We start from the raw sequence: 20,531 nt of genomic DNA, 5'->3' as shown, positions 1-20,531 counted from the left end.
GATTGGGACAGAAGAAATAAACTGCCTTTGTTTACAGATAAGATGATTGTCTATGCTTAAAATTCCAAAGAACTGACAAAAAGGCCTCCTGGAATCAACAAGTGATTATAGCAAGATTGTAGGATACAAGGTTAATATACAAAAGCCAATTGCTATGATATATACCAGCAATGAACAACTGGAGCTTGAAATTTAAAATGCAGCACCATAAGAGAACTGGGGGAAGACAATGGAGTAAGAATGGCCAGGGATACATCCTTCCACAGAACAACTATTGAACTGCCAAGAACTGTCTGAAAAAACTATTTTGAAACTCTGGAGTCTAGCGGACTCCACTAAGCAGCATCCAAGGAACAGGTTGATAAACTGCAGTAAATACCAGTGAATTTCATACTCTCTACAGTGGCAACCACCCTCTATCCCCCACCCTAGTGACAGGCAGCTGTTGGGACTGCAACCCGGGGTCCTGGTGCAGCTGGGATAGGATATAAAGACCTACTCCTCCAAACTCCAGGGTAGTATGATATGATCATTGATCACCACTTTTGGTTAGCTACTTTAGATTGCCTGTGACTGCCTTTGTTCCAATATCCTTCACGTAAAAGTGGCAGAGGAATCATCAAACAACAGAAACCAGTACAAGGGCTACAGTAATTGGGCAAGGGCCAGATGAAGAAAACACAGCTTTAAAAGTCATAGGAGGGCAGGCCACAGTGGCTCAGCAGGCAGAGTTCCCACCTACCATGCCAGAGACCTGGGTTCAATTTCTGGTGCCAGCCCATGCAAAAAAAGAAAAAGAATAAAAAAGTCATAGGAGGCACTCCTGGTGTCCTTACTGGTCCCTCCCCCACCCCTTCCCCAAAGCAGGGCAGAGCCAGTCTGTACGTGCTCCAACTGCGGGTCCCTGGTTTGGTTCCAGGAGCACAGGAAAGCCTGCTGTGCATACTGGGGTGCCTGTATGTTGGTGCCAATCTACCGAATGGAATTCTGAAAAACTGATCCAGGAAACTTGTTTCCAGCTTGCCTTTCCAGAATTTATCCTGAAGGTAGGGTAGCACATGGCAGACATTGACTGCTTTTAATGTCAAACAATTAAGTCTGAGCAGCCTGGGACAAAGGATTACCTGCAATAAGTCATACAATAGTGAACCCAGGAGGGGGTGAAAGTCTATTTCAAAGGAAGAAAGACTGGGGCATTAATTTCAGCTCTTACAATAGGTAAACCAGGGAATTCCTGAGGCTACCAGCAGGCACAAGCCCAGGAAAAGCAGCAGGCTCTACAGTCACATTTGCTTTGGGCTGATGTGCTTCAGAGGAGGGCTAAGCTCTGAAGGAGATGACCAGTCAAGGCAGAGCCAATCTTGCAAAGACTTCTTTTTGCTTTGGTTAGCTCTAGAAACTCAAGAAAATCTCTGCCTAAATGTATACAAACTTAAGAAGCAGAGAGCCCAGGGACTAAATCCCAGAGTTAACAGTTTAAAATATTAAAATATATACTGTGTTCAGTTGGGCTGCACATATTCTAAAATTGGAATGATACAGAGAAGATTAGCATGGCCCCCATGCAAGGGCGAAACGCAAATTTGTGAAGCATTCCATATTTTTACATTATTGTGAGAATAATTAACAGTACTAAATGGTGTGTGAATGTGATGGAAAAGGAAAGTTTAGCATGTCACCAGGAAGAAAGTTAGAGGTTAAAGCATGGGGATGTATAACACAGTGAATCTTGTGGGGACAATGTCTGTGATTAACTGTACAAATATAAAAAGAGTTCTTTCATGAACTAGAACAAATGAATGACACTATTATAAGGATTTGATAATAGAGAGGTATATGGCAAAAATGTACCTGCTGCAAACTATGGACTATTTTAATATCATATATATTTGTTTATCTAATATATATTTATTAATATTTTAAATTTACTGAAAAATTTATTTATTTAATATATTTTAATACTCCTTCAACAACAGTAACAAATGTATCACATAATACTATGGGTCAATAACAGGGGGGCAAAAGAAGTATGGCAGGATTTGGATTTTCTTTTTTAATTCTTTTCTGGAGTAATGAAAATATTCTAAAATTGGTCAGGGGGATACATGCACAACTATGTGATGATACCATGAGCCAGTGATTGTATACTTCGACAGTTTGCATAGTATGTGAATATATCTCCATAAAATTGCATTAAAAACGTTTACTGTGCAGGGTGCACAGGTGGTTCAGTGGTAGAATGCTCACCTTCCATGAGGGAGACCCAGGTTCGATTCCCGGACCATGCATCTCCTAAAAAAATGTATATTGTGCAAAAAAAGATTACAAAGAAAAAGGAAATGATGGCACATACCAAGGAACAAAATAAAAATCTAGAAACCATCAACAAAGAGAATGGAATTACTGGACAAAAACTTAAAAAAAAAATCACGTTCCTCAATATGTTCAAGGAGATAATTAAGAAAACACAGAGAAAGAACTAAAGGATATAAGGAACATAATAAATATGAGAATCTCTATGGAATTCTTATTTCTTCTTGGTTCATTTCAAAAGTGAATTAAACAAAAATAATGGAATTCAACAACACAATAACTGAAATGAAAAATTCCTTAAAGGGTTTCAACAGCATATTGAAACAGGAAGGAGAAAGAATAAGTGATCCTGAAGACAAGACAATTGAAATGATTCAGGCTGAGGAGCAGAAAGAAAAAAAGATTGAACAGTATCTAAGAGACCTATGCGACACCATCAAGCATACCAATATACATGTTACAAGAGTCACAGAAGAAGAAGAAAGAAAGGGGTATAAGGAATATTCAGAGAAATAATGGCAGAAAACTCCCCAAATTTAATAGGTTCAACAAAGCTGGGGAGGGGGGGAGGGATACAAAATGAATATGCAGAATTCAGTAGTGTTTCTATATAGTTAGTAATGTGATCAGGAAAAGAAATCTATTCACAATAGCAACTAAAAGAATCAAATACCTACGAATCAACTTAACCAAGAATGCAAAGGACCTATAATCAGAAAACTACAAAACATTGCTAAAAGAAATCCAAGAAGACCTCAGTAAATGGAAGGACATTCCATGTTCATGGATTGGAAGACTAAATATCATTAAGATGTCAATACTACCCAAAATCATTTACAAATTCAAAAAAATCCCAATAAAAATTCCAACAGTCTACTCTGTAGAATTGGGAAAGCCAATTACCAAATTTACTGGGGAGGGTAAGGGGCCCAAAATAGTTAAAAACATTACAAAAGAAAAGTGAAGTTGGAGGACTCTTACTTCCTGACTTTAAGGCATATTACAAAGCCTCAGTGATAAAAGTAGCATGGTATTGGCATACAAATAAATACACTGTCCAATGGAATGGAACTGAGAATGCAGAAATAGTCCAGCACATCCATGGTCAACTGATTTTTGACAAGGTTGCTAAGTCTACCCAAATGGGACAGAGCAGTCTCTTCAACAAACGGTGCTAGGAGAACTGGATAGCCGTATTTAAAAGATGGAAGAGGATGGCTATCTTACACCTTATACAAATATTAACTCAAAATGGATCAAAGACCTTAATATAAGGGCCAGGACCATTAAACTCCTAGAAGAAAATACAGGGAAGCATCTTCAAGATCTTGTGGCAGGAGGTGGTTTCTTAGACCTTACACCCAAAGCACAAGGCATGAAAATAAAAATAGAGAAATGGACCTCCTCAAAACTAAATACTGTGCTTTAAAGGATTTTGTCAAGAAGGTAAAAAGGCAGCTTGCTCAGTGGGAGAAAATATTTGGGAACCACAAATCCGATAAGGATTTAATATCCAGCATATATAAGGAGATCCTACAATTCAATGATAAAAAGACAAACAACACAATTAAAAATGGACAAAAGACAAGAATAGACATTTTTACAAAGAGGATATACAAATGACTAAAAAGCACATGAAAAGATGGTCAACATCACTAGCTATTAGGGAAATGCAAGTTAAAACAATGAGATATCTTGTAACATCTACTAGAATGGTCACTATTAAAAGACAGAAAACTGCAAGTTTTGGGGAGGGTGTGGAGAAATAAGAAGACTTATTCACCGTTACTGGGAATGTAGAAAGGTGCAGCCGCTATGGAAGACAGTTTGGCGGTTCCTCAGGAAGCTAAGTATAGAATTACCACATGATCCAGCAATCCTGCCACTAAGTATGTACTCAGAAGAACTCAAAACAGGGACATAAACAGACATTTGCACACTGAAGGTCATAGAGGCATTTTTCACAGTTGCCAAAAGATGGACAGAACAAAGGTATCTATCAACTAGTGAACAGATAAAAAAAATGTGGTAGAGACATACAATGGAATATAGCTGTAGGTGTAAGAAAAACGAAGTTATGACACGTGATTACATGGGTGAACCTTGAGGACATTATTCTCAGTGAAATAGATCAGACACAAAAGGACAAATATTATATGACTTCACCAAAATGAACTAAATATAACTAGAAAACTCATTGCATTAACATCTATAACATAAGTCACCAAAAGATAGAGTGAGGGCAGAGAATGGAGAGTTGATGCTTAATTTTTGCAGAATATGTAATAAGGTTGATCGTAAACGTGTGGAAATGGATGGAGGTGATGGGAGCACATAAGAGCGATTGTAACTAGCAGCAATATATAGGTGTGATTGTGGTTAAAAGGGAAAGTTGAAGGTCATGTATGTAACTAGAAGGAAAGGCAGAGGATGAAATGTGGGACTATATAACACAGTGAACCCTTCTGAGGTAGATAAGTGATCATGGTGATGAATAAACAACTCTGTGAATACACGAGAAGACAGTGATTGTATTTGGTATGTGAATTTATCTCAATAAAACTTTATATATATATAAAGACTAAAAGAGATAAAATTCATATGAGATCCAATATGCTCAGCCCATATGCTTTCCAATTTTCTTAGTAAAGACTTATTTAAGCACAGCCGGATGGGTAGGAAATTAATTTATTTTCTAATAAGTTTTGAAATTACTTCAGTTTCCCTCACTCTTCTCTATAGTTTGTCTAATTATTATTCTTCTACTTTTTCAACTTTCTCCACTTCTTTTGGCTGTGTTAAAATGAATTTCAGCCAACAGAGTGCTTTCTTTATTTCATAGGATTGATGAACCAATCTTAAACTCCTGACATACGTTTTCTTGTCTTTTTTTTTTTTTATGTCAAGTTCTTTGCTGCTTGGGTTGTGGTTTCTAGCTTAATGATCTCCATTTTCATTATCACCTTTTTGAAAAGCTGCTTCTGTCGCCAGGAGCAAAAAACAGGAATTCTGCAAGTTAGGTGGGCTTAAGTTTGCTTGCTTACTTCTAAGTCATGGAATTTTTCTACCTAATTCTGAGACATTTTTCTTTGGAATTATTTTTAAAATCACTGGTGAAACTCGAGTGTAACATTCATATATGGTAATAACTATATTTTGCATTTTTAAAAAAGCTCTGAAAACTAAATTTTATTACTATATTATTTTTATAATTGGTCATATCATGTTGGTCATGATACTAGAAGCCTTTATCAACTCATTTGATTCTTACCTGTTTGCCTCCTACTTCCCACTCTCCATATTTCAGCATTCATCTTAGCATATTACTAGTATTACCACATTATTAGACAATCTAGCGATCATCATCAGAACCAAAATAATATTTTATTCATCTTTTTACCTCTAACATAGAACACAGTGCAAGCTATATAGCTGGCATCATTTGAAGTTTGTTGAATGAATCTTTACTAATGGTCTTGGAACTTTTCAACCTTTTGTGGAAGTGGAATAACTATCATATGTCCCATGATGGCTACAATAAAAAAAAGGCTATTTAGGAAAAAAAAAACACAACAAGGCTACTACAACTAATAAACAAGTTCAGCAAAGTAGTGAGATATAAGGCTAGCATGAAAAATCAATAGTGTCTCTACACATTAATAATGAACATTTTGAAGAAGAAATCAGGACAAAAATGCCATTTATAATAGCAACTAAAAGAACCAAATATCTACAAGTAAATCTAATCAAAGAGGTAAAGGACTTATATACAGAAATTACAAAATATTGCTAAAAGAAATCAAAGAAGGCCTAAATAAATGGAAGGACAATCCATGTTTATGGACTGGGTGACTAAATATTGATTAGATGTCAGTTCTACTCAAATTGATTTACAGATTCAACACAATACCAATTAAAATTTCCACAGCCTTCTCTACAGAAACAGAAGAGCCAAACATTACATTTATATGGAAGGGTAAGGAGGCCTGAATAGCCAGAACCATCTTGAACAAAAAGAATGAAGTTGAAAGAATCACATTTTCTTATCTTAAAACTTATTACAAAGTCACAGTAATCAAAACAGCATGGTGCTGGCACAAGGACAGACAAATAGACCAATGGAATGAAACTGAGAGTTCACAAATCAACCTCACATTTATGGCCGACTGATTTTTGACTAGGATGCCAAGTCTACTCCATTGGGAAAGAAGAGTCTCTTCAACAACTGGTAGTGGAAAACTGTATGACCATATGTAAAAGAATGAAGGTGTACTCCTATCTCACACCACATAAAAAGAAAATAATTCAAAATGGATCAAAGATCTAACTATGAGAATCAGAACTTTAAAACTCATAGAAGAAAATATAGGGAAGTTTCTTCAGGACCTTGTGTTAGACAATGATTTCTTAGATTTACACCCAAAGCAGAAGCAAAAGAAAAAAGATAGATAAATGGTATCTCATCAAATATTTGTGTATCAAAGCACTGTATCATGAAAGAATGAAGATGACTCAAACAGTGGGAGAAAATATTGGAAACCACATATCTGGTAAGGGTTTAATATTCACAACATATAAAGAAATCTTACAACTCAAAAACAAAACATTGAACCAAATTTAAAACTGAAACAAGCAAAAGACTTGAATTGACATTTCCCCAAAGAAGATGTAGAAATGACCAAATCGCACATGAAAAAATGATCTACATAATTCACCATCAAGGAAATGTGGGATAGCAAATGACATAAAGGAGATCAAGAAGACAGCAGAAGAACACAAAGAGGAATCTGAAAGAATAAATAGATAAATAGCAGAAATCACAGAGATTAAAGACTCTGTTCACCAAATAAAAAACATACTAGAGGCACACAACACCAGATTTCAAAAGAAAGAAGAAAGAGTAAGTGATATGGAGCACAGGATCACTGACTTCAAAGACTCAAAACAGCAAACGGTTAAAAAGATGGAAAAAATTGAATGGGAACTCAGGAAAATGATAGGCAAAACAAAACATGCAAATATAAGAATCACTGGTGTCCCAGAAAGAGAAGAGAGGAATAAAGGGCTAGGAAGAGTAGTTGAGAATTTAATGGGGGAAAACTTCCCAACCCTCATAAAGGACATAAATATACAAGTCAAAGAAAACCAAAGAACTCCAAACAGAATAAATCCAAATAGGCCTTCTCCAAGGTGCATACTAATCAGTCTGTCAAATGTTGAAAAGAAGCAGAAAATCCTGAAAGTGGCAAGAGAAAACAATCTACTACATACAATGGAAGTCAAATAAGACTGAGTTCAGACTACTCAACTAGCACCCTGGAGGTGAGAAGGTAGTGTTATGATATATTAATTAATATTAACTCCTTATTTCTTTACCTTTGCTTCTCATCTTTCTTTGCCTTATTCTTATTAGTAATTCCTATTTCCATAGTTTCCTAAACGTGAAGGTAGTCCTAAACTAACTGCAAAGTAGTATTATAATACAGCTTGTCCTTTCTAGGAAAACCCTTCTAATAATGTTTCATGTGTGTATATGTGTCCATTATATTTTCCTTTAATATTGGGTTCACGTTTTTATAAGTTTGGTTTTGTTGTGAATGGGTTTAACTCAGAATTGAGAGATTTAGGCTGAATTATTTCAAGTAGCAAATTAAGCAAACTCATATGATAGCCTCAATTTTAGTATTCTTTAATGGATATACTTATTTTAAGTAAAGTTACATTCCCTGACCAAGTAGTTAGGCAGTAAATGAGTCATAGAGTAAAATAAGTGTTTCTCATAGTTTCCTTTGAGATTTTACTGTGACTTGAAACTATGTAAGAAAATACAAGTCTCATGCTATATTGCTAATTTTACCAGCAGTGTATCTTTCTTTTAATAGTATATACTTTGCTGAATAGCAATTCAGAGACACTTATTCATCATCAGTGTAAAACTGCTTTACAAGATTCCCATTCCATGTACATGTTTTTAATTTTCTACCTCTGCTATATGACTTTCAATAAGCTCATCCACCACTGGATTTAAAATATAAGGTAATATACTCAATAATTTTCTATGTAAATGAAACTGTTTTTTGCATTATTTTTTTCTAACAGAATTTACTTTTAGAACATTTTTAGATTTTCAGAAAAAAATGTGCAGAAAAGACAGGGTTCTCATATATCTCCTCCCCCCCATACACACCCAGTTTCTCTTACTATTAATATCTTGCATTAGTGTGGTACATTTGTTATGATTGATAAACCAATTTTGATAAAATTTTATTACTCAAATCCATACTTTACATTAGGGTTCACTCTCTCTGTTTGCAGTTCTGTGGGTTTTGACAAAAGAGTAATGTCATATATCATTGCAGTATCATATCAAGAATAGTTTTGTTGCTCTAAAAATACCCTGTGTTTCACCTATTCATCCTTTCCCCCCTCCCCACCCCACCCTAAACCCACTGATCTTTTTTACTGTCTCTATAGTTTTGCCTTTTTGACAGTGTCATGTAGTTGGAATCGTACAGTATGTTGCCTTTTAAGCCTGGCTTCTCTCCTTTAGCAATATATATTTGAGGTTTCTCCATGTCTTTCTGTATCTTGGTAGCTCATTTCTTGAAATCGCTAACTGATATACTGCATTATGTGGATGTACTATAATTTATTTATCCATTTACCTATTGAAAGATGTCTTGGTTGCTTCCAAATTTGGGCAATTATGACTAAAATGGCTAAAACATTCATGTGCAAGGTATTTGGTAGATATAAGTTTTCAACTCATTTTGGTAAATACGTAGCAAAGTGATTTCTGGACCATATGATAAGCCTAGGTTTACCTACCTAAGAAACTGCCAAACTGCCTTCCAATGTGACTGTACCATTTTCATTCCCACCACCAGTTAAGAAGAGTACCTGTTACTTCACATTCTCGCCAGCATCAGGTATTGTCAATGTTTGGGGTTGCACCCATTCTGAGAGATATATAGGGGTAACACATTGTCATTTTAATTTGAAATTCTCTAATGACATATGATGTTAAGCATCTTTCCAGATGCTTATTTGACATCTATGTATCTTCTGTGGTGAGGTGACTGTTCAAATTTTTAGCCCATTTTGAATTGGGTTGCTTGTTTGCTTATTGATGAGATTTAAGAGTTTTTTTGTATATGTTTGGTATAAGTTCTTTCTCAGATACATGTTTTGCAAGTATTTTCTCTCTCTCTGTGGTTTGAATTTCATTCTTCACAGTGGCTTTAGCAGAGCAGAAGTTTTTAATTTCAGTGAAGTCTAATTTATCATTTTTCTTTCATGGATCATGTTTTTCTTGTTGTTTCTAAAGAACAAGGTCAAACCTGAGGTCACTTAGATCTTCTATGTTATCTTTTACAAGTTTTATAGTTTGGCAATTTACATTTAGGTCTAATATTCATGTTTCAGTTGTTGAGTTGAACAATCTCCTTATAAATTCTGGATACTAGAGTTTTATCTGATATGTCGTTTCCAAATATTGTCTCCCATTGTGTACGCTGTCTTTTTATTTTCTAGATGAAGTTCTTTGATGCACGAATGTGTTTAATTTTGAGGAGTTCCCATTTATTTATTTATTTATTTCTTCAGTGCTCTTGCTTTAGGTGTAAGGTCTATAAAACTGCCTCCAATTATAAGATTCATAAGATATCTCCCTACATTTTCCTCTAACTGTTTTATGGTCTTAGACCTAATGTTTAGATCTTTGATCCATTTTGAGTTAACTTTTGTATAAGGTGTGAGATACGGGTCCTCTTTCATTCTTTTGCATATGGATATCCAGTTCTCCAGGCACCATTTATTGAAGAGACTGTTCTGTCCCAGGCGAGTTGGCTTGACTGCCTTATCAAAGATCAAATGTCCATAGATGAGAGGGTCTATATCTGAACACTCTATTCGATTCCATTGGTCAATATATCTATCTTTATGCCAGTACCATGCTGTTTTGACCACTGTGGCTTCATAATATGCCTTAAAGTCAGGCAGCATGAGACCTCCAGCTTCGTTTCTTTTCGTCAAGATACTTTTAGCAATTCGGGGCACCCTGTCCTTCCAGAAAAATTTGCTTATTGGTTTTTCTATTTCTGAAAAGTAAGTTGTTGGGATTTTGATTGGTACTGCATTGAATTTGTAAATCAATTTAGGTAGAATTGACGTCTTAACTATATTTAGTCTTCCAATCCATGAACACAGTATGCCCTTCCATCTATTTAGGTCTTCTGTGATTTCTTTTAACAGTTTCTTATAGTTTTCTTTGTATAGGTCTTTTGTCTCTTTAGTTAAATTTATTCCTAAGTATTTTATTCTTTTAGTTGCAATTGTAAATGGAATTCGTTTCTTGATTTCCCCCTCAGATTGTTCATTACTAGTGCATAGAAACACTACAGATTTTTGAATGTTGATCTTGTAACCTGCCACTTTGCTGTACTCATTTATTAGCTCTAGTAGTTTTGCTGTGGATTTTTCAGGGTTTTTGACATACAGTATCATATCATCTGCAAACACTTATTCACTGTTGATGGGAATGTCAAATGGGGCAACCACTGTGGAAGGCAGTTTGGTGGTTCCTCAAAAAGCTGAATATAGAATTGCCATATGACCCAGCAATACCATTGCTAGGTATCTACTCAGAGGACATAAGGGAAAAGACACAAACGGACATTTGCACACCAATGTTTATAGCAGCATTCTTTACAACTGCAAGGAGATGGAAACAGCCAAAATGTCCATCAACAGACGAGTAGCTAAACAAACTGTGGTATATACATATGATGGAATATTATGCAGCTTTAAGACAGAATAAACTTATAAAGTATGTAACAACATGGATGGGCCTTGAGAACATTATGCGGAGTGAGACTAGACAAAAACTAAATGACAAATACTGTATGGTCTCATTGATATGAACTGACATTAGTAAATAAACTTGGAATATTTTGTTCGTAACAGAGACCATCAGGAGATAGAAATATGGTAAGATTTTGGGTAATTGGAGCTGAAGGGATACAGACTATACAACAGGACTGGATACAAAAACTCACAAATGGACAGCACAATACTACCTAACTGTAATATAATTATGTTAAAACACTGAATGAAGCTGCATGTGAGAATGATAGAGGGAGGAGGGCTGAGGACATAAATGAAATCAGAAAGAAAGATAGATGTTAAAGATTGAGATGGTATAATCTAGGAATGCCTAGAGTGTATAATAATAGTGAAATGTACAAGGTACAACTTTAAAAATGTTTTTGCATGAGGAAGAACAAAGGAATGTCATTATTGCAGGGTACTGAAAATAGATGGTAATTAATATTTTAAAATGTCACCTTCTGTGTGAGACTAAAGCAAAAAATGTTTATTTGTTACAAAATTTATATTTTGACTAGTGCATTTCCTAATATAACTTATGTAGATAGTTTGATTGAATGCTGTAAGTACTTGGAATCTCAGGTAGCACATGAGATTTTGCTGGTTTGTCCAGAGTAATGCCCGATGAATCCCAGAGTGATTCAACCAGTGAGTGGAAAAGTATCTGCAAAGCCCTCTTCGGGGAATGGTGAGAGTGGGGAGAAATTCAACTTCCCCAAGTTGAATTCTTGATATTCTCACAAGTAGTGTGGGCAACCAAAGCTACAGGCAGAGTCCCCAGTTTTGGGGTTTGCTCATATGAAATGTAACCCCGCAAAGGATAGGTCAAGTCTACTTAAAATTTAGACCTAAGAGTCACCCCCAAAAGAGCCTCTTTTGTTGCTCAGATGTGACCCCTCTCTCCAGCCAACACAACGAGCAGTCTCACCACCCTCCCCCTCTCTGCGTGGGACATGATTCCCAGGGGTGTGGACCTTCCTGGCAACATGGGACAGAGATCCTAGAGTGAGCTGAGACTCAGCATCAAGGGATTGAGAAAAACCCTAGAATGAGCTGAGACTTAGCATCAAGGGATTGAGAAAACCTTCTTGACCAAAAGGGGGAAGAGTGAAATGAGACAAAGTGTCAATGGCTGAGAGATTCCAAACAGATTTGAGAGGTTATCCTGGAGGTTATTCTTATGCATCAAGTAGATATCATCTTGTTATTCAAGATGTTATGAAGAGGCTGGAGGGAACTGCTTGAAAATGTAGAGCTATGTTCCAGTAGCCATGTTTCTTGAGGATGATTAATTAATGATACAGCTCTCACAATGTGACTGCGTGATTGTGAAAACCTTGTGTCTGATGCTCCTTTTATCTACCTTGTCAACAAAGGAGAACATATAGAATAAAAATAAATAATAGGGGGAACAAATGCTAAAATAAATTTAGTTTAAATGCTAGTGATCAATGACAGCGAGGGGTCAGGGGTATGGTATGTATAACTTTTTTTTTCTCTGTTATCACTTTCTTTTTCTGTTATCTTTTTATTTCTTTTTCTAAATCGATGCAAATGTTCTAAGAAATGATGAATATGCAACTAAGTGATGATATTGTGAATTACTGATTATGTATGTTGTTTTATTTTGTTTATTTTTTTAATTAATAAATAAATTTTTTTAAAATTCAGAAAAAAAAAAAAGAAACTGGGTTTGCCAAAATATGTGGCCAAAGCTGATGTCCCACCAACAAGTGAAGGAACCCCAGAGCAGGTGTTGGGCATTAAAAAAATAATAATAATAAGGAAGAGGGAGACAGAAAACAGTGTACATAAAATTATCTGAATATTAGAGCACTGTGAATATGTAAAATCCTGAATCATCTTCCAAGATGATGCAAGAATACTCCAATCTGGGCGGGCCACGGTGGCTCAGCAGGCAAGAATGCGTGCCTGCCATGCCAGAGGACCCGGGTTAGCTTCCTGGTGCCTGTCCATGTAAAAAAAAAAAAAGAATACTCCAGTCTTAGAACGGACTCATTTGACATAATTTCACAGTATTTATCCCAAGCTAGGGGTCAACTCTCAGGAGAAATGATGAACTCGGTGCAGCCATTAACCATAGTGATGAGTGTAAATTACCAGCAGCAGCTCTGACCAACCCAGGGAGAGTGGAGAGAGTCCCTGTGGCAGTTGCCTGTCCAGCTAATGGTATTAACTAATGGGGAAGCCAAATTCCACCCACCCTACAGCTTTGTGATGGAACTACTTTCACTTATTCACATAAATGTAGACTGGACCAAGCAAAATACAGTAAAAGTGAGGGCACTCATTCCTCCATGTCTCTGGAAGGAATATTAAAAGAAAATTTTCAGTGAGTCAGATGTGAGGGTCTATAATCCATAAAAGACTAAATAGTAAGTTTAGTTCTTGTAGATAAATGTGATGGATTTCAAAATTTTAACCATCTATTGGAGTTTTAAGGGAGAAATACATTTATAAAAAGGAATAAATAACCTTTCAAAATGAATCTCTTATCAGCATTTGACTTTTACAGCCATGTGAGCAGGTTCATCAGCTACTCTGGAAGAGGTGGGTTATATGGGATAGAATTCTGGTAACCAAAGAAACATTTATTAAATTGCTCCATTCTTCATTGATTTAGCTCATTTATAATAATCATATCAAAACTTATGGAACATGTCCCATGAACTAAGATATGTTTGCATGTGTCACTTGTTCATTTAATTATCACAAGTACCCTGTGAAGTAGGCACTATTATTATTCTCGTTTTACACTGGAGGAAAGAGTGGCTTAAAACACGCCCAAGTATAGGGTCAGTCAGGAAGTGATAGAGTTGGGATTGAAGAAGGGATTTGTCTCCAGAACCCAAACACTTAACCACTTATATGATTACTTGTATAGATACTGCCTTTGAAACCATTCTTTATCCATCAATCCTCCATGGAGTTTCATTTCCTCTCCCTGAGAAGTCCTGGTAGGATGCTAGCTGTTCTATGCCAGAGAAGAGGTTTCTAACATTTTCCTGAAGAATAGGGCAAGACGTACAATTTCACACGAGGAGGCATCCTCTTACCTATTTTCCAAGTAACATCTCCTACTTCTCCTTTCCTCCTCTCCTATTCTTCCTTGACCTTGAAAACTCAATTTTAAATCAGGTAAGGGCACTAGAAACTATCTTGTCTGGTCTTCTCATTATTTTCTAATGATAAGGCAAGGGCTCGAAGATGTTAGATGATTTATAGTTGGCTGGCTGGGCTCCCAAATGCCTGGACTCTCCATCTAGTGCTTTGTTCCATTAGGGTACAGTACCTTTTACCTTTGTGCCATGTTCCTTCAGCCACCTGACTGAGGAAAGAAATAATTTGTTCATTCACAGTAAAAGAAGCTTTAACACTGGTCTTTGGACTGCTCTCACGTTATAATGGAAACTCCGAAGGAGGCCTTACCAAGCTTCTCTATTGCAAGCAAAGGTTAACTGTGATACTGGGCATAGTTCTGAAAACTAATCTCAATTCTCTGTTTGAACTAAAAGGAAGAAAGTAAACACATGAACATGTCCGACTGCGGATTTAACCTGGAGAAGGGAAAAAAAAAAAGCCAGACAGAAATAGAATAACAGGAAGAAACACAGGGAACATAAAGGAAAATATCAGCTGTATAAATTAGATTCACACTAGGCCCCCTGGTCTTTCTTAAGTTTCATATTTCTGATACATCAGATAGTTTTCTCATCTCCATTTCCTCTGCCTCTCTACAGTCCTTCTTTCTGGGACCATTTGGGATAATACAAAAGATTAACCAAAAAAAAAAGGAAGTTACACCAACATAAACACTCTTGCTTCTACACCACATAAGAAGTTATGTTAGCAATTATTTAGAAACATTAGAGGCCTATTATGGAAATACATAATCTTTCTTGCAGGGTTTCTCTGGATGCTACTGGTGTTTTGGATGAAACAATTATTCCTTGGATAGACTACCCACACATTGCAGGATTTTTAACACCCTGCCTTCTGCTACCACATCCCAGTAGATGCATTTAGTCATTGTGACAATGAAAACACACCCTTAGGCATTTTCAAATACACCCTGTGGTGGGGAAATATTTCCTCTGATTGAGAAACACTGAGAATGAGAACAGAACTCTAGGTCCACCTCAGTGAAATCATTAACCATCTAGATTCATATATTTTACCCAAGATGTATTTGCTGGGTATGTGCAAGATTCTGTACATGTGCAAGACCCTGTACTAACTAGCTGCTAGGATGTATAGCCCAACATTTGCCATATTCCAGGAGTGTAAATCACTCATTTAAAGTAACTAAGTTTCTTCAGTTGTAAAATAGGGGCAATCGTAACTTCCCTTTCACTTTAAGGGTTTTGTCTTGAAGCCAAATGGGATAAATTGGTGCAGAAGCATAGGGTGTTACTATCATCAATAAAAGAATGTGGCATGGATGCCACTCTGAATTTATTATCCCTTTATTTTTCTGTCAGTGGGCTATTTTCAAATGGGCAAACTACTCTGTGGAACAGCCCTTTCCTCTAGCCTTCAGAGAAGTTGTAGATGGGGGAAAAAGACCTGTATGCAATTTTTTGGCTCAATTAAATAACCATTATTGTTATTAAATTCTACAAGTGCACATGTATACAGACTTGCTTTTGTGTGTTGCAGAAAATAAAGTATTGTTTGAAGTGAAGTTTCAATCGGCCTACAGAGCAACATTTTATGAAACGCTGACTGATATGGTTCTTTTTCATGGAAATGCTATTTTAAGTAATTTGTTTACAGACTGTACTAATTCTGTGGATGTCACTTCATAACCCCTTGGCCCACCTCTTAAGCGAACCTGCTTCAGCAGTAACCAGGTCCCATCACACTGACAACTTTCCACCTCAAGAGCCTGTTCTCACTGCTTCTCTACCCAAGACCCTTCTCTGGTACCCTGGGAGCTCGCTCAGGTTGCTTGTTGGGAAGCCTAGAAATTCATGGAATTGAACTTACCAAGGACCACCTAGAACCAAAGATGGTTAGGAATTGCTAAACAAATATTTCATCTTCCCTTGTCCTCTGATGGAACAATTGTGAAGTATATTCCTTCCACATGGTTCCTCAGTTGCCCACAGCCATAAAATTAAAATTATTAAAATTAAAATTATTTTAGGAGGCATTTTTTTCTTTCCTGTCTCACTTCCCCTACTTTCTTTCATGTGATTCTCATGCTTAACTCCCAAATAAAATACCTGCACCATCTTCTTGTCTCACAGTGTACTTTTGGGGTAATCCAAGATTAGATATGGGATCCCCAGAATTAACCAGTTAATAGTGCAGGATTTCCATTCCTAATAACACAAATGCTGCCTAGTCTAAAAAGATGTATGACTCTGTGCTCTGTAGAAGGAAGAAATAGCTAGTTTTTTATGCCTCTTAAGGAAAAAAGTTCAAAGTCAAAGATTCATTCCCTAGGAAGGAGTGTATGATATGCTTAGAACATTACAAGTTAAATTTCAAACTGTTTTTGTGCATTAGGCCATACTAATGCCCAGTAACTCTTAGGGTCACTTACTCAAAAGTTGAAAAGATTAAGTAATTTAATTTGATAGATGGCTTTGGGCTTGAATGTTCTTTAACAGCTTTTGATTTCTAATTGTCTATATTGAAGATGTTAAGTTTAACAAGTTAAATAAAGCCTAGAAGGAGTTAACTTTTTTTTTTGAGTGACCTACAAATGCCCCCCATTTAAGCCTCTTAGGGTACTTCCAATAGATGCTATGCTATGCAACTCATAAAGCTATTTTAGATGCAGAATCAATAAAGAACCTAGACTATTAGCTATATGATGAAAAGAGCTATGCTTGTCTCATTTACCTCTACACCTGTAGTTTCTAATATAGTGCCATGTACTTAGTGTTCAAAAAAATTTTCTTGAATGAATGAATATATAAGCAACCTCCATTTAGATGACTTTTACTACTTAATATGCTCATACATATTAAGATCGGAGAAGATTAGTATCTAAATTGTTGTTGTGGATCAAAGGGGAAAATACTAGTACACATCCATCGTTTACTCTTCAGTGTAAAATTATAAAGCTGGAAAGCTACCCACACTGGCTCTTTTCTGGTTCATTTACATATACAGATCTGGGAAGCTAAAAGCAAGATAAAGCTGAAAGATAGCAAGATATAAGAGCCAGCCTTAAAAGAAATCTTTCATCCATATAAATGCTTGCCTAAACTCATTATCTCCTGTTCTTTCAGAAAAGTTGGTGTTCTAGTTTGCTAGCTGCCAGAATGCAATATACCAGAAATGGAATGGCTTTTAAAAAGGGAAATTTAATAAGTTGCTAGTTTATAGTTCTTAGGCCGAGAAAATGTCCCAATTAAAACAAGTCTATAGAAATGTCCAGTCAAAGACATCCAGAGAAAGATACCTTAGTTCAAGAAGGCTGATGAAGTTCAGGGTTTCTCTCTCAAGTGAGAAGGCACATGGCGAACAGGGTCAGGGTTTCTGTCTCATCTGGAAAAGCATGTGGCAAACACGGCATCATCTGCTAGCTTTCTCTCCTGGCTTCCCTTCATGAAGCTCCCCAGGAGGCATTTTTCTTCTTCATCTTCAAAGGTCGATGGCTGGTGGACTCTTTGCTTCTCGTGGCTATGTCATTCTGCTCTCTCAGAATCTCTTGCTTTCTTCAAAATGTTTCCTCTTTTATAGGATTCCAGTAAACTAATCAAGACCCACCCGAATGGTCTCCACCTAATCCAGTTTAACAACCACTCACTCTTGACTGAGTCACATCTCCAGGGAGATGATCTAATTATAGATTCAAACATATAGTACTGAATAGGAATTAGAAGCAGCAGCTGCCTTTACAAAATGGGATTAGAATTCAAACATGGCTTTTCTAGGGTACATACATCTTTCAAGCCAGCACAGTTGGGGTAGAAGAATCAGAGGACTTAGGTCAAAATCAAATTTATAGAATATTCTTCATGCTTAGTTAGGAGAAAGAGAGAATTCGGTCGAGTACCTACTTCATACGTGTAGCAAATAAGCAACAGCCAATCAAGTCCCTGTAGATTATCTTTTTTTAGAAGGTGAACACATATACTATTGATTTGTGAGTGATGTACCTTGGATCATTTTGCGTTTGATATTAGCCTCAAGTTTAGCAATGAATTAGCAAAGTACAAAGAATTAAGCATTTTGCAATGGAGGTATGCCTTGCATAATCGAAGTTCTACAGAACTCAGTATTTTCTCAGAATGTAGATCAGTCCTGACTCAGTCTTTTTTTTTTTTTTTTCAGTCTTTTTTTTAATGCAATTGTACTGAGTTATAGTCTCCCACACCAAATAATCCATCCAAAGTATACAATCAATGGCTCACAGTATCATTGAGTTGTGCATTCATCACCACAATTTTAGAACATTTTCATTACTCTGAGGCAAAAAAAAAAAACACCCAAAACATCCCATACCCCATTTTTCCACCCCATTATTTTTCTATTTCTTTATTTTTTTCCTTCATCTGCCCATACACTGGATAGACAGAGTGCCAACCATCAGGTTTTCATAATCATATGGTCACAAGATAAAAGCTATATAGTTGTATAATCAGCATCAAAAATCAGTCTACTGGATTATAAGTCAACAGTTTCAGGTATTTTCTTTTAGCTTTCCTAACATACTAGAAACTAAAAAGTAATATCTATATAATGCGTAAGCATAACCTCCAGAATGACCTCTTGACTCTATTTAAAATCTCTTAGCCACCCAAATTTTGTTTTGTTTCATTTCTTTTCCCCCTTTTGGTCAAAAGGTCCTTCTCAATTGCACAATGCTAGAGCTAGGTTCATCCCTGGGACTGACCCTGGGACTTATCAATTTTTGATATGCACTCCCCCAAATCCCATTCCATCAGCTCAGAAATTCTGAAATGTTCTCTACTAATAATCATATATCTATGCTAAAATGGGACCTTTAAAAAGTAATACTTTTGCTGTGATACTTTGTATATGCAGTAAATAGAAAGCAAAATATTATGAACATCTGAAATCTGCGAATTTAAGAGTTTATCAGAGAAATGGCATAACTATATGAGATAAAACAATGAGAAACAAGGGCTTTGACTTAGCTAGGGATAGATACGGAAGAAAAGTTCCTCTCATACACAGAATAATTGGATTTTTAGCACTTTGCTTGAAGAGAGATTACAAAACTTTGCCAGTTCTGAAACTTCACTCTCTACCCTACTGCATTCAACCAGAGCAGCTATGCTGTAATCTGAGTCAAGGCATCCTGGGAGTTGCCAGGTTTTTTCTATGATGCTATGCCACTGCTCTGTGACTAATAACTACTGAGTATTTCTCTCAAAATCAGCACTTATCAGCTCATTTTGACTTGTCTTTTGGCTCTTTATAAATTTATCCCTTGTCTGAAATTGGAAATCACCCTCCCTCTTCCCCTAGTTTCCCCTCCCCCTAACCATTTCTCAAAGCAAGAGTTTCCCTAGCAGATGTAGTTTGTTGAGGCCCACTTTTAGGAAGCCACCTGCCGACAAGAAGGATTAAGTCTCCTGGCCCCTCTAGGCCTCAGCTAAAGCTTCTTTACTTCTCTACTCAGGAGTACCCTCTACAGTTCCTTAAGGCTCCAATCAGGCTCTGGAATCCATTGAAGGACAAGGAGCAGCAATTTAACTTTTAAGTGTTGGCTTGCCATAACAGATTGCTTTATGATATATCAAAAGCATCTCTGAAACTCAGAATGATAGTATGAAACCCTGGTCCATTTCGGGGTTGCTGACAGCCTGCTGAACATGGCAAGTTGGCCCAGGGTTGGCCTTATAAAGGATTAAAAGTTTTCCTTCAGCATCTGTACCCAATAATGTCAACGATCTTCTTTTTGATTGTTTTATCTCACTCACTGATTTTGTTGGATAAACATAAGCGATGTTAGTAGATACCAAATGCTGATGGGAACATTTCAGGTTTCTCTGAAGTGATTTAAGAAGAATCACAGAAAAAGGACAAATTCTAAAGGTTGTGTTCTAGTACATAAGGATGATTACTTAGGTATTCTTATTTAAAAAATTAAAATTCTGAGGCTAATGAAATGAGAGATTTATTTGGGGGGCAGGCAGGGGATTGCCAATAATTAATGAGATGAATTTTCAGGAGTATTACTATACTAATCATTGCAAAAAGTGAAAGGTTTGATTTTGTTTCATAATTGCTTGCTGAACAAACATTTAAGAAATGTATTTATTTTCATATAACATTTCTTCCTCTACATTCATAGGTTCATAAAAGGAGCAATATTCTTTACT

General features: G+C 36.3%; 1 non-coding gene across 1 annotated transcript; it reads left to right on the top strand.

The window, feature by feature from the left end:
• The first annotated feature begins 1,500 nt into the window (after positions 1 to 1,500).
• LOC143672272 (U6 spliceosomal RNA) lies at positions 1,501 to 1,605 on the top strand. Its single transcript, XR_013169741.1, has one exon. It is a non-coding gene; the product is annotated as a U6 spliceosomal RNA (small nuclear RNA).
• Positions 1,606 to 20,531: the final 18,926 nt, after the last annotated feature.

This window comes from Tamandua tetradactyla, chromosome X (assembly GCF_023851605.1).
Source record: "Tamandua tetradactyla isolate mTamTet1 chromosome X, mTamTet1.pri, whole genome shotgun sequence".
In the NCBI taxonomy this organism is placed as follows: Eukaryota; Metazoa; Chordata; class Mammalia; order Pilosa; family Myrmecophagidae; genus Tamandua; species Tamandua tetradactyla.
This window is presented reverse-complemented; position numbering and strand designations above follow the sequence as displayed.